The sequence below is a fragment of the Schistocerca gregaria genome, chromosome 2, assembly GCF_023897955.1.
Source record: "Schistocerca gregaria isolate iqSchGreg1 chromosome 2, iqSchGreg1.2, whole genome shotgun sequence".
NCBI classification, from domain to species: Eukaryota; Metazoa; Arthropoda; class Insecta; order Orthoptera; family Acrididae; genus Schistocerca; species Schistocerca gregaria.
The window spans coordinates 221,894,051-221,909,089 of record NC_064921.1 but is presented as its reverse complement, the minus strand read 5'-3'; the positions used below and the strand labels follow the sequence as shown (position 1 = coordinate 221,909,089).

Below are 15,039 nucleotides of genomic sequence, written 5' to 3'. Positions count from 1 at the left end.
TCACGCATTACTGTTGTACAACAACACTATACTCATGAATACGTTCCCCGACTGATCAATAAGCCTTGAATACGGTCCAAATTGCACACGGTACTGCCAATGAGCATATTCAGAACACGTCGCGTAATTTTTTTTTTTTTTTACAAATGTAAGGCACACATGGAATAAAATGCCCCCCATATTGCCTTTTGACCTTTCAGTCGTACTTAATAATATGCCTTTCGAGTCAGGCAGTATATCACACAGGACGATAGCTAATCCCCGTAACGCCGCCAGCAGCTATGCTATTGGCCAGGACCTGTCCATTCTTCAGAGTCGTGCTCCGCGAGAACAATGGACTCTCGCCACGCAACGCGCACCGGAAAGAATGGAGCGGCAGCAAGTGTAAAATATTTTGTTAAATAACAATGGCATTGGAAAATATACGCCAGTGCGAGTGCGGCGTTGCGCGACGGGCCATTGTCCGGGGCGCAGCGGCGGGGATTGGTTGGTGCGGGCGAACCACAAGTGAACGCATGTTTCGAGCCGGCGGTAAACTGCGGTGGCGTCGCCATCGAAACCATAAGCGCTCTCCAGAACAGTTCGACCGGCAACGCTACCTGGATTACCGTATGTCGCCATGAATTAATTAGAAGGAATTCGCAAATTCGGCATGCAAAGCTTTGCTGGGAGCTATAGTAATAGAACTGCAGCTCAGCGGGAATGTGTTTCGGCGTTTTCAACATGTGATGCTGAATGGCATGAGAAATGGACATCCTCAAAGCGTAGCACAGATAGCCAATATTACTCTACATCAATATTACTGAAGTTCTCCCTAGAGTGCCCAGTAAAATTGTGCGATAGTATTGTGCATTATTTAGTCTGGTTCGATGTGCAGAACGATAAAAAATATGGCTCTGAGCACTATGGGACTCAACTGCTGTGGTCATTAGTCCCCTAGAACTTAGAACTACTTAAACCTAACTAACGTAAGGACATCACACATATCCATGCCCGACGCAGGATTCGAACCTGCGACCGTAGTAGTCGCACGGTTCCGGACTGCGCGCCTAGAACCGCGAGACCACCGCGGCCGGCGCGGAACGATCAACACGGAGCTTCTGTGATAGTTACTCTTTATTGAAAGCGGAAGGGAAAGGAAAGCGGATGAAAAATGTGTAACGAGCATCGAAAAATCAGTTACTAAAGCCCATTGAGACAACTGAGGCTTAACGAGACGAGAGATTATCAGAAGTTTTTACTCGATTGCACCGTGCTGACTTAGCAGATCACTTCGCATCTCCAAATACTGCAGCGTTCGTTACACAGTTTCAACCATTCCTACAATATTTTTCTTCGCGTCTCTTATTTGTTTAACTTCTTACTCTTACATTAGCTCTTAAAGATTTTTTCTAAGTTCCTATCTCGTAGCAGTAGCATACCGCTATCTGTATTTTGTGACAACTCATCAAAATCCTACACAATTCACCATAATTCATCTGCCCTAACATTCAATAATACTCTGTATCGGAGGCAGTCAAGTGAAAGCAGAACAGGTGGAAAAAAGTTAGAAGATTTTTTAGGACACATAGAAAAAGTTAAAAGACTATTTATTACTTTGAAAGTAACCGCCATAGCCGTTAATAACATTTATCCCACTATGAGACGAGCTGGTCAGGGCCTCCGACACGTCGGAGAGTCCTAACACATCCTCCATGTAGTCCCGATCTGTCTCAATGCGATTTCCATATTTTGGAGACTAAAGAAGAAAGAAGGTCGTGACCATCGACTAACCATTCCACTATTGTCATCCGTTTTCACGTATGTAGTTTTTTAATGGCAGATACATTATTTTTATCAGATAAATGTTCCTTATCTTGCTTTGGTTGTCTCATTGTCTAGTGTGTCGGTTTCAGTTTATACAGGGTGTTTCAAAAATGACCGGTATATTTGAAACGGCAATAAAAACTAAACGAGCAGCGACAGAAATACACCGTTTGTTGCAATATGCTTGGGACAACAGTACATTTTCAGGCGGACAAACTTTCGAAATTACAGTAGTTACAATTTTCAACAACAGATGGCGCTGCAAGTGATGTGAAAGAGATAGAAGACAACGCAGTCTGTGGGTGCGCCATTCTGTACGTCGTCTTTCTGCTGTAAGCGTGTGCTGTTCACAACGTGCAAGTGTGCTGTGGACAACATGGTTTATTCCTTAGAACAGAGGATTTTTCTGGTGTTGGAATTCCACCGCATAGAACACAGTGTTGTTGCAACAAGACGAAGTTTTCAACGGAGGTTTAATGTAACCAAAGGACCGAAAAGCGATACAATAAAGGATCTGTTTGAAAAATTTCAACGGACTGGGAACGTGACGGATGAACGTGCTGGAAAGGTAGGGCGACCGCGTATGGCAACCACAGAGGGCAACGCGCAGCTAGTGCAGCAGGTGATCTAACAGCGGTCTCGGGTTTCCGTTCGTCGTGTTGCAGCTGCGGTCCATATGACGCCAACGTCCACGTATCGTCTCATGCGCCAGAGTTTACACCTCTATCCATACAAAATTCAAATGCGGCAACCCCTCAGCGCAGCTACCATTGCTGCACGAGAGACATTCGCTAATTATATAGTGCACCGGATTGATGACGGCGATATGCATGTGGGCAGCATTTGGTTTACTGACGAAGCTTATTTTTACCTGGACGGCTTCGTTAATATACAGAACTGGCGCATATGGGGAACCGAAAAGCCCAATGTTGCAGTCCCATCGTCCCTGCATCCTCAAAAAGTACTGGTCTGGGCCGCCATTTCTTCCAAAGGAATCACTGGCTCATTTTTCAGATCCGAAACGATTACTGCATCACGCTATCTGGACATTCTTCGTGAATTTGTGGCGGTACAAACTGCCTTAGACGACACTGCGAACACCTCGTGGTTTATGCAAGATGGTGCGCGGCCACATCGCACGGCCGACGTCTTTAATTTCCTGAATGAATATTTCGATGATCGTGTGAACATACAGGAGGTGGCGTGGATTGGCCTCCCTATTCGCCAGACATGAACCCCTGTGACTTCTTTCTGTGGGGACACTTGAAAGACCAGGTGTACCGCCAGAATCCAGAAACAATTGAACAGCTGAAGCAGTACATCTCATCTGCATGTGAAGCCATTCCGCCAGACACGTTGTCAAAGGTTTCGGGTAATTTCATTCAGAGACTACGCCATATTATTGCTACGCATGGTGGATATGTGGAAAATATCGTACTATAGAGTTTCCCAGACCGCAGCGCCATCTGTTGTTGACAATTGTAACTACTGTAATTTCGAAAGTTTGTCTGCCTGAAAATGTACTGTTGTCCCAAGCATATTGCAACAAACGGTGTATTTCTATCGCTGCTCGTTTAGTTTTTATTGCCGTTTCAAATATACCGGTCATTTTTGAAACACCCTGTACTTTCCAGTTAATATGTTCAAGGTTTTTTTGTTTCAGTAAATGTCGGTGGAATATTAAAGTTTTGAGCATGGCTGCGTTGTCAGCGTCCGTTTACAAAGTAAAATTAAAACAATAACAGCCCTCGGTCTCATCAAGAAAGTCTTATTGACCAAGGTTCCGGCAACTACTAAGACATCCTTTATCAGAAATAAAACAATCAAACTGGCATGTCACGAATAAAATAAATATGAAGCGATAAAGCTTTAGTCACAAAATTTTAAATATAAAACATAGAAGGCAAGCCACTATGGGCTGCTCACACATGTCGAGCTACGGTAGCATCAGACTGAGGCGCCCGCGTTAGCAGTTGCGGGCAGGTGAACCTGACAGTTCGGGTGTTTTACTTCTGATGAAGGCACTCTTAGTAGTTGCCGAAACCTAGATCAATAAGACTTCATTTTTGCGACCGAAGGCTGTTACTGCTTTAGTTTCGGTAGAATATTGTTGCTTTATGACATCATCAGTATTTATTCATAAATTCTTGACGCTTTCTGAAACAGCACTGGTTAAGCAAATACATTCTGCAACATTTCAACACAACGCCAGGAACTTCATAGCTACAGTGAGCAATCTGGACAAATGAAACTATTATGGCGCATTTGGCGCCTACAATTTCTGTAAGTATTAGGTAAATAGCTCCCATATCCTTGTAAAACAGGATGTAGTTCAAGAGAATTGTATTATGACTGTCTCAATTGAAATTGCTTTTCAGGTATAATTTACATAATGTTTTCTGGAAATAATTATTTATATAAAGATTTTTGCGCCTTATAATTAACAATAAAGATTGCATATTTTGACAGACGCGAAATTTAACCGATAGGAAGAAGATGCTGTGATATGCAAATGATTACCTTTTCAGAGCGTTCACACAAGGTTGACGTCGGAGGCGACACCTACAAGGTGCTGACATGAGGGCAGGCAGTTTCCAATCGATTTCTCATACACAAACAGCACCTGACCGGCGTTGCTTGGTGAAACGTTGTTGTCACCTCGTGTATGGAGGAGAAATGCGTACCATCACGTCTCCGACTTTGACAAAGGTCGGATTGTAGCTTATAGCTAATGCAGTATATCGTATCGCAACATTGCTGCTAGAGTTGGTCGAGATCCAATGACTGTTAGCAGAATATGGAGTCGGTGGGTTCAGGAGGGTAATACGGAACATCGTGCTGGATCCCAACGGCCCCGTATCATAAGCAGTCGAGATGACAGGCATCTTATCCGCATGGCTGTAACGGATCGTACAGCTACGTCTCGATCCCTGAGTCAAAAGATGGGGACGTTTGCAACGCAACGAACACCTGCACGAACAGTTGGACGACGTTTGCAGCAGCATGGACTATCAGCTCGGTGACCATGGCTGCGGTTACCCTTGACGCTGCATTACAGACAGGAGCGCCTGCGATGGTGTACTCAACGACGACCCTGGGTGCAGAATGGCAAAACGTCATTTTTTCAGATGAATCAGCCGGCCGTGGTGGTCTCGCGGTTCTAGGCGCGCAGTCCGGAACCGTGCGACTGCTACGGTCGCAGGTTCGAATCCTGCCTCGGGCATGGATGTGTGTGACGTCCTTAGGTTAGTTAGGTTTAAGTAGTTCTACGTTCTAGGGGACTGATGACCACAGCAGTTGAGTCCCATAGTGCTCAGAACCATTTGAACCATTTTTTTCAGATGAATCCAGTTTCATTTCACAGCATCATGATGGTCGCATCCGTGTTTGGCGACATCGCCGTGAACCCACATTGGAAGCGTGTATTCGTCATCGCCATACTGGCGTGTCACACGGCGTGATGGTATGGGGTGCCACTGGTTACACGTCTCGGTCACCTCTTGTTCGCATTGACGGTACATTGAACAGTGAACGTTAGATTTCAAATGTGTTACGACCCAAGGCTCTACCCTTTATTCGATCCTTGCGAAACCCTACATTTCAGCAGGATAATGCACGACCGCATGTTTCAGATCCTGTACGGGTCTTTCTGGATACAGAAAATGTTCGACTTCTGCCCTGGCCAGGACATTCTCCAGGTCTCTCACCAATTGAAAACGTCTGGTCAATGGTGGCCGAGCAACTGGCTCGTCTTAATATGCCAGTAACTACTCCTGATGAACTGTGGTATCGTGTAGAAACTGCATGGGCAGCTGTACCTGTACACGCCATCCAAGCTCTGTTTGACTCAATGCCCAGGCGTATGAAGGCCGTTATTACGGCCAGAGGTGGATGTTCTGGGTACTTATTTCTCAGCATCTATGCACCCAAATTGTGTGAAAATGTAATCACATGTCAGTTCTAGTAGAATATATTTGTCTATTGAATACCAGTTTATCATCTGCATCTCTTCTTGGTGTAGCAATTTTAATGGCCAGTAGTGTATTATGAAGCATGCTTTCAGTAGCTAGGACTTTGAGACAAATGGTGCGTACCTTTTCTAATATTGCCTCGACAAAGGTTATAAACTAAACTAGACTCAACTCGAACAGGCTGGTACCGACCAGCCGCCGTGTCATACTCAGCCCACAGGCGTTGCTGAATGCGGTTATGGAGGGGCATGTGGTCGGCACATCGCTCTCCCGGCCTTATGTCAGTTTACGAGACCGGAGGCGCTACTGAAGGAAATAAATATTAATCAGATCGGGTACAGCTTGTTGAATAAAAATGTGGAAGGGCTGAGAATGTGAAGCAGGTTCCGGTTCGCCGTCTGCTAGTGTATACACACAATGATTTGTAGTATTCGTTATTCTGTTCCGTAATTTTCGTTCCTGAAAACCGTGTACGTCGCTCTGCCTCCGGGAGGCACGTGCCCAGATAGCCGCAGCGCTCGGCGTAACGCCCTAAATTCGCCGCAGGGTTTTTCCACCTCTGGCTCTGTCTCCTCCCGGGCAACACGCGGTGCTGATCCGGGACCTACGCTCGCGAGCCGACAGCGTGTCCGCTGCCTATCTTAATGCTCCATCACGGTCCGGCTGGCGCCGCTGATTCCGGAATTTATTCCCGCCACCAATTACTGGCAGGCGTAGGGGCTGGCGCAAGTACGGCCGCTCGGAAATATATCCGAGAGGCGGCCGTCGAGAGGCGCGGGAGCCGCCATTAATATTCTTATGGCGAGATGCGGCCGCGCGATGCAAATGAGCGCGATTTATCTCTGGCCGGCCGTCGGATCCCAGCCCGCTACCTGCTGCTCGCCGCGGACGTCGGAGCTGCCTCTTCGATATCGCTGGCCTCCACATTTCACGTGCAGCGTCGACGTACAGGTGTCTCCCACCGCCCGAGTGCATCGTCACTGCCGGAATAGCCCCAACCTTCTCGTTTGTTTCCGCTGTGGTCTGCCGCCAACACTGAATATTTAGACAGGAAGAGCAGAATAGCTGGAGTGAAATAAGGGAAAGACACTCATTGTGAACATCGGCCTCTTCAGCAGTTCTCCGCCTCTTATCGAATTCAAACGCTCGAGCTTTCCATCTCCATTAGTCCATTATCTGCAGGTCCTCCATGGCACCATGTGTTCTTCTGGTGCTCGGTCGGCCCTGTCCTATATGAACACCTGGATTTTCATAACATTTCCATTTAGCTACTTCTGCATCACTCATCCGTGCCCCATGCCATACGCATCTCAATTTGGTTAGTTTCTCTACTCTTCTAACTGTCCGATCCTTATGTACACTATTCAGCCCATAATGTACTTCCTTTTCTATATTACTTTTTCGCAGGTTTGACCAATGGTCCCTCGAAGAACCTTTCTCTCAAAGGTATATAGCATTCCAACGAATTTTTATATTAATGTTCAATTTTTCGAGACATATGTAAGCACTGGTCTTATAACTGCTTTATAAATGTTTAATTTGGTGAGACGAGTTAAGAGTGTTGAGGAGAACAGGCTCTATTGGCTGTTATTAATCCATTACTAATAAATTAATTATTGATTAATTTCCTAAGATATATCATTTCAGGCGGTAACTGTCGATATATATATATATATATATATATATATATATATATATATATATATATATATATATATATATATAAAAACTGGTATATATTTAAACTATCGTAAAAATATAAATGCCCAAAGTTGTTAAGCACGTTCTATTTAGGCGCTTTCGAAGCACACACATAGACTAATAACAAATAAGGAAATAAAAACGGTATTCCACCAAGAAACTGTCCGAATGAAGCGGAAATCGCATAGATTTTATGTATATGTACAGACAAATAAATGATTACGTTTTCAGAAAAACAGGATGGTTTATTCAAGCGAAAGATCTTCACAACTTGAGCAAGTAAATAACACGTTGGCCCACCTCGGACCCTTACGCAAGGAGTTTTTTGGATTAGTGTTGATTGACAGTGTCGTTGTATATCCTCCTGAGGGTTGTCTTGCTAAATTCTGTCCGACTGGCGCGTTACATCGTCGAAATCTCCAGCTGGTTGGAAGAGCCTGCCCACAATGCTCCAAATGATCTCAATTGGGAAGAAATCCGGCGGCCGTGTTGGCAAGGTAGAGCATGGGAAGCTCGAAGACAAGCAGTAGAAACTCTCCCCGTGTGCGGACGGGCAGCCGGCCGCTGTGACCGAGCGTTTCTATGCACTTTAGTCTGAGACGGCGATGCTGCTGCGGTCCCTGGTTCGAATCCTGCCTCGGGCAGCATTGGACTTTCTCTTAAAGCCTGCAACAGTTCCAGTTTGTAGGGTTTGAGTGACAGGCATTTCCGTCATTCAATCCTAAGTTGGCACGTTTCGTTCATTTGCTCAGACTACGAAAGTAAGACAGCTGAAATTGTTCAATCGCCGCGCCAGAGACTGCTGGTTAACCCTGACCCGTCGTCCAATGTGATACACAGCCAGTTTCGGTGAAACGATTGCACCAATTAATAACTTGGGCCGCGTGGGATTAGCCGCGCGGTCTCAGAAGCTGCAGTCATGGACTGTGCGGCTGGTCCCAGCGGAAGTTCGAGTCCTCCCTCGGGCATGGGTGTGTGAGTTTGTCCTTAGGATAATTTAGGTTAAGTAGTGTGTAAGCTTAGGCGCTGATGACCTTAGCAGTTAAGTCCCATAGGATTTCACACACAATAACTTGTCTTGCAACATTTAGTTCTGAATGGTCTCTCAAATATAATAGTGAATATAGGATTTGGGAAGCACGAAGACAAGTAGCAGAAACTCTCCTTGTGTGGGGCAGGCATTATCTTGCTGAAATCCCTCAGGAAGACACCCAACAAGTCTATCAATCAATGCCAGGCCGAAGGTGAACCAACGCCGTATTAACTTGCTCAATTTGTGAAGCTCTTTCTCTTGAATAAATCATCAAGTTTGAATTAAACGATAATCATTTGTTTGTTCAAAATGATTGAAATGGCTCTGAGCGCAATGGGACTCAACAAATGGTTCAGATGGCTCTGAGCACTATGGGACTTAACTTCTGAGGTCATCAGTCCCCTAGAACTTAGAACTACTTAAACCTAGCTAACTTAAGGAGATCACACACATCCATGCCCGAGGCAGGATTCGAACCTGCGACCGTAGCAGTCGTGTGGTTCCAGACTGAAACGCCTAATACTGCTCGGCCACGTTGGCCTGCTATTTGTTTGTCTGTAGATGCAGATCGTATCTGTTTCCGCACAATTTGAATATTCCCTTTGCGGCCCGTCGTACTTTATTGTTTTGCCTTGGAGTGTATTTTGTTTCCTGCTGCCTGATATTCAATCCCATATTCCTACTGGCCGCGTCAAGTCTGATGAATGTCTCGTCTCTTACCTTCCGTGCAAACTCTGCACTTTTATACGGCTCCACGATGAGTGTTGGAATAATTCATTTGCGCATGCCACCTAACGGGAACATCCGGAACCAGCACTGATAGGCGGGAATAAAACTTGAAGATATATTGCGACAGTTCTGTATCAAACATTTCTGTAAGTTATTTAACATTCCACAATTACAGTTAATATTGTGTAACTTATTTACAGACACTTTGCATTATGACCGAGCGAGTTGGCGCAGTGGTTAGACACTGGACTCGTATTCGGTAGTACGACGGTTCAATCACGCGTCCGGCCATCCTGATTTAGGTTTTCCGTGATTTCCCTAAATCGCTCCAGTCAAATGCCGGGATGGTTCCTTTGAAAGGACACGACCGACTTCCTTCCCCGTCCTTCCCTAACCCGATGAGACCGATGACCTCGCTGTCTGGTCTCCTTCCTCCAAACAATCCAACCCAACCCATCCCTTGTATTATGACAGCCCAAGCATGTGTGCGTGTGTCCTGTGCAGCTGGACCGTTATCGTGGAGGAGAAACAGCCCTTACATAGATTAACAGGTAGCTTCTTTCTGATGGTCTCTCATCATCAGATTTTGGTAATACGATCCTGAAATGGTTCTTATCCTTAGCAACACAATCTGAGACCACCACACCACTCGTAGTCACCTTGCCTGTTGATGCTTGGGTCTTCGCCTTTCTCAGCTGTGATGAATCCACATGTTTCCACCTCTTGCTTTGTTCATTTGTCCCGGGATCACAGTGATACACACAGCATTCATCCATGTTTATTAGGCGGCAAAATATCTTGACTGGCCTGACACTACTGTCACATCCCCTCTGCTGCCTCGTTTCGGACGGGCTCTTTGAATATGCGTCACCAGTCACGGAAACCAGCGTCTAACGCTGAAAATGTCGTGTAAGATAAAAACTGATGCATAATTGATTTTAATTTCCTGCGCTATCACCTCGCTACTAATGCGATGGTTTCCGATCACAAGGACCAAATGCTATTCCCGATTCTCACGGAGTTATGGTGCGTCACTTCGTTCTTCATTACTTACTACGCTGGAAACGTCTGTGAAAACCAACCACTGGCGCACTGTTGCCCTACAGTTCGATTAACGCATTGTTGTACAGCTGTTCTCCCTTAAATCCACATAACGAGTTACTACACAATGCTCTGCTTCAGGGATTCCCAAACGGTGGTACCCATACCACTGGTGGTACATGTGGACACAAGTGGCGGATGTACAAGTAAATAAAACATGTACTGATAGGAATAGAATTATTATCTTAATTTACTTTATTAGAATTATTCTCTTAAGTTACTTTACTTTTGAAGTAAAATGGTAGTGATAAAACTAACTGCTGAAATAAATATTTTAAATGTCATTCTGGTCTTGAATATTGAAAATTTGCATCAGACCCAGCTTAATTTAATCTCATAGTCAGTCTGTAAAAAAGTATTTTTACGAAACTTTATTACTTGTGCCACACATAGTAGCTGAGCGGCACGACGCACTTAAAAAGATGGCAAATATTATTTGTCCCGTACAGTTTCTCACTCCTGCTTCAGTCGTATCTCAACCTTCCTTCCGCATCCCTCTACACCGCCTCCCCCACCCCTTCCCCACACTGCAAGATTCGTTAGTAAGAGGACGGTTTACAGTGATCCCCCGAAACTTCTGAAATGGTTCAAATGGCTCTGAGCACTATGGGACTTATCTTCTGAGGTTATGAGTCCCGTAGAACTTAGAACTACTTAAACCTAACTAACCTAAGGACGTCACACACATCCATGCCCGAGGCTGGATTCGAACCTGCGACTGTAGCTTTCGATCGGTTCCAGACTGTAGCGCCTAGAACCGTTCGGACACTCCGGCCGGCGGAAATTTCTAAAAGTATCAAATGGTATGCAGCGATAAATTTTCTGGAAGCAAATGCTCTAGTTCATTAATGAACTCCGCCATTTTGTTTTGGCTCCCTAGCGCCGTGCTACGTTAATGAGGCGCGGGGATTCCAATGTGTAACTGCCAGACATGTACTTGCAAACAAACAGAAAGTAAACGGTACAACTTTATTTATTTTTGAGGTGATTGTTAAAGCTTTCTGAGTATGCCTAGTGAAGCAGTTCTTTTTTTGAACACCGAAAACTCTCGAGCTTTTTCTTTTTTCTTCTTAAATCTGTTCACAGACTGACTAGATGCGGAGACACAAAGTCGCGTTTTGGAATCAACTGAAGCTGTTTCATAACGAGTGATACCAACGTACAGTTCTGCCCTCATCGCATGAATCGTATTCTTCACGGCCCAGAAAAGAAAAATATTTGAACCAGGCTACATAGTTGATGTCCACATGCAGCTTTCAAAAATGGTACAAATGGCTCTGAGCACTATGGGACTCATCTGCTGTGGTCATTAGTCCCCTATAACTTAGAACTACTTAAACCTATCTAACCTAAGGACATCACACACATCCATGCCCGAGGCAGGATTCGAACCTGCGACCGTAGCAGTCGCACGGTTCCGGACTGCGCGCCTAGAACCGCGAGACCACCGCGGCCGGCAATGCAGCTTTCGAGCAGTTTTAGAGTATGAGGAATCAGAGGAACTTTATTTTGTCTATAAATTGCAGTCAGTCACTGTTGATGAGGGTCTGGTGAAAATAAGCGAAACTACACATGCGTAATTTGAAATGTAAACAGGCAAAAATAATAACTATTAGGACGGTGCATAAGATCGCAACGTTTTTGTTTTGCTTGTTAGTGTTCCGGAGTTCATTTATCGATTGTCATTTTTTATTTGTAGTTCACTGCTGATATCTGAGATTACAGACGGTTATTTTGACACTTGGAGATAGTGAGTGGAGCTGTGAACGCTAGAAAGTAGTGTGCCAGGTGGAGAAATTGGAAAATTTCCGACATATTCTTCTGTTAGGGTTCAACAGTTCAACCATTTTTTTGACGTGCTCTGGTCACCCCGACAGCAGCGAAGGCAGCCAGAAACTTTAGCGTCGTGAACGCGGATAACGCCATTGGCCAGAGCACGTCAAAAAAAATGGTTTTACTGTTTTAAGGAGTATCGTTTGGCATCAATGATTCTCAACGTTCAGGAAGAACTTCGGGGTTTGATGAAGATCGTTTAAAAGCAGTAATCCACAATGATTCACGTCATTGTACCAGTGAACGGGCAAATGTGACGAACTGTGATCATTCCACCATTGTGCGACTTTTTTTGCAGTGGGGAAAGTTCGAAAATCGGATGTATGGATACCGCATGCTCTAAGCCAAAATCACAATATCTGCGAGTGGCCATATGTGCATCTCTGCTTGCTCGTCATCAACTGGCTCGAGAACAGCATCGACTATCCCTATGCATATACTGGTGACTGGAAATGGCGTCCTTGTGCTAACGTAATGAAAAGAAATGAATGACAGAGCTCTAACGAAGCAGCAACTCCTCGTACGAAGACCTGTGCTCATTCATAAGATATTATTATTGCATCTGGTGGCACAACGACGGTTTGGTGTGCAATGAGTTGCTTCCCCGAGGAGTAACCATCACTGCTGACATTCATTGTCAACAGCTGAGCCGTCTTGCAGACGCAGCCCCAGGACTACGGCCAAGAAGACTGCGTTAAGTACGGTACTCCACAATAACGCCCATGAGCAGTCTCCGAGACTGACTAAAAACACTCTACAGGAATTAGGTTGCTACGTCCTTCCGCCCTCACCTTACTCACCTAATCTTGCGCTCATAGATTTCGTATTTTCCGCTGTCTATCGATCAACCTCCGTTCTTCACCTCAGAATCGCATGACTTCTACTATCATGGTACCGCAAAGTTACACCAGACTTGGCAGAATGTTATAAATAGTGAAGTAGAATGTATTACTGATGACTAAAGTCTCTGATCTGTTTACTAAACTTATGCATAAATGCGAATTACTAATTCATCAACCCAACGGTATTTTTCTTAGCATTCTTTCGGTAGCCTGCGCCAAAATTCGGACATTTTCGGTAACATCAAAATCGCTATAACTAGCTGCAAGTGGTTTACAAAATAAAAGCCCTCGAAACGGAACATCATACGATGATCAGCCTGTAGCTACTCTTAAATTGCATAGGGGGATAATGAGTCACTCAAAAAGATTATGGAATCACAGCTTACAGAGTCTACCGTTTAACAGTGTTCTCCTTCATTTATGAATTCAGTGCTAATTGTTAGTAGATATTCAAAGTCTACAGAATTAGAAAATATAAGTCTTTGATTGTCTTTCTTTCTCTGTTGGACATTTCTAGAGTCTTCAACAGTTTACCGACGTAACTTTTCCGTCCACGGTAAACTTCTCTGAATTAAGACGAAACACGTCAGTGAATTGAGAAGATCGTACACAATTCATACTGCTTATTTCACGCCTATGGAGTCTACTATCGGCAAAACCGAGACAATTAAACACTTCTGGAAATGGAAAAAAGAACACATTGACACCGGTGTGTCAGACCCACCATACTTGCTCCGGACACTGCGAGAGGGCTGTACAAGCAATGATCACACGCACGGCACAGCGGACACACCAGGAACCGCGGTGTTGGCCGTCGAATGGCGCTAGCTGCGCAGCATTTGTGCACCGCCGCCGTCAGTGTCAGCCAGTTTGCCGTGGCATACGGAGCTCCATCGCAGTCTTTAACACTGGTAGCATGCCGCGACAGCGTGGACGTGAACCGTATGTGCAGTTGACGGACTTTGAGCGAGGGCGTATAGTGTGCATGCGGGAGGCAGGGTGGACGTACCGCCGAATTGCTCAACACGTGGGGCGTGAGGTCTCCACAGTACATCGATGTTGTCGCCAGTGGTCGGCGGAAGGTGCACGTGCCCGTCGACCTGGGACCGGACCGCAGCGACGCACGGATACACGCCAAGACCGTAGGATCCTACGCAGTGCCGTAGGGGACCGCACCGCCACTTCCCAGCAAATTAGGGACACTGTTGCTCCTGGGGTATCGGCGAGGACCATTCGCAACCGTCTCCATGAAGCTGGGCTATGGTCCCGCACACCGTTAGGCCGTCTTCCGCTCACGCCCCAACATCGTGCAGCCCGCCTCCAGTGGTGTCGCGACATGCGTAAATGGAGGGACGAATGGAGACGTGTCGTCTTCAGCGATGAGAGTCGCTTCTGTCTTGGTGCCAATGATGGTCGTATGCGTGTTTGGCGCCGTGCAGGTGAGCGCCACAATCAGGACTTCAAACGACCGCGGCACACAGGGCCAACACCCAGCATCATCGTGTGGGGAGCGATCTCCTACACTGGCCGTACACCTCTGGTGATCGTCGAGGGGACACTGAATAGTGCACGGTACATCCAAACCGTCATCGAACCCATCGTTCTACCATTCCTAGACCGGCAAGGGAACTTGCTGTTCCAACAGGACAATGCACGTCCGCATGTATCCCGTGCCACCCAACGTGCTCTAGAAGGTGTAAGTCAACTACCCTGGCCAGCAAGATCTCCGGATCTGTCCCCCATTGAGCATGTTTGGGACTGGATGAAGCGTCGTCTCACGCGGTCTGCACGTCCAGCACGAACGCTGGTCGAACTGAGGCGCCAGGTGGAAATGGCATGGCAAGCCGTTCCACAGGACTACATCCAGCATCTCTACGATCGTCTCCATGGGAGAATAGCAGCCTGCATTGCTGCGAAAGGTGGATATACACTGTACTAGTGCCGACATTGTGCATGCTCTGTTGCCTGTGTCTATGTGCCTGTGGTTCTGTCAGTGTGATCATGTGATGTATCTGACCCCAGG

General features: G+C 45.9%; 1 protein-coding gene across 13 annotated transcripts in view; it reads right to left on the bottom strand.

Moving 5' to 3' along the window:
• LOC126336721 (Ig-like and fibronectin type-III domain-containing protein 1) overlaps positions 1-15,039 on the bottom strand; it is a 2,308,230-nt gene that overhangs the window by 367,661 nt on the left and 1,925,530 nt on the right. The gene's annotated exons all lie outside the window — the stretch shown is intronic.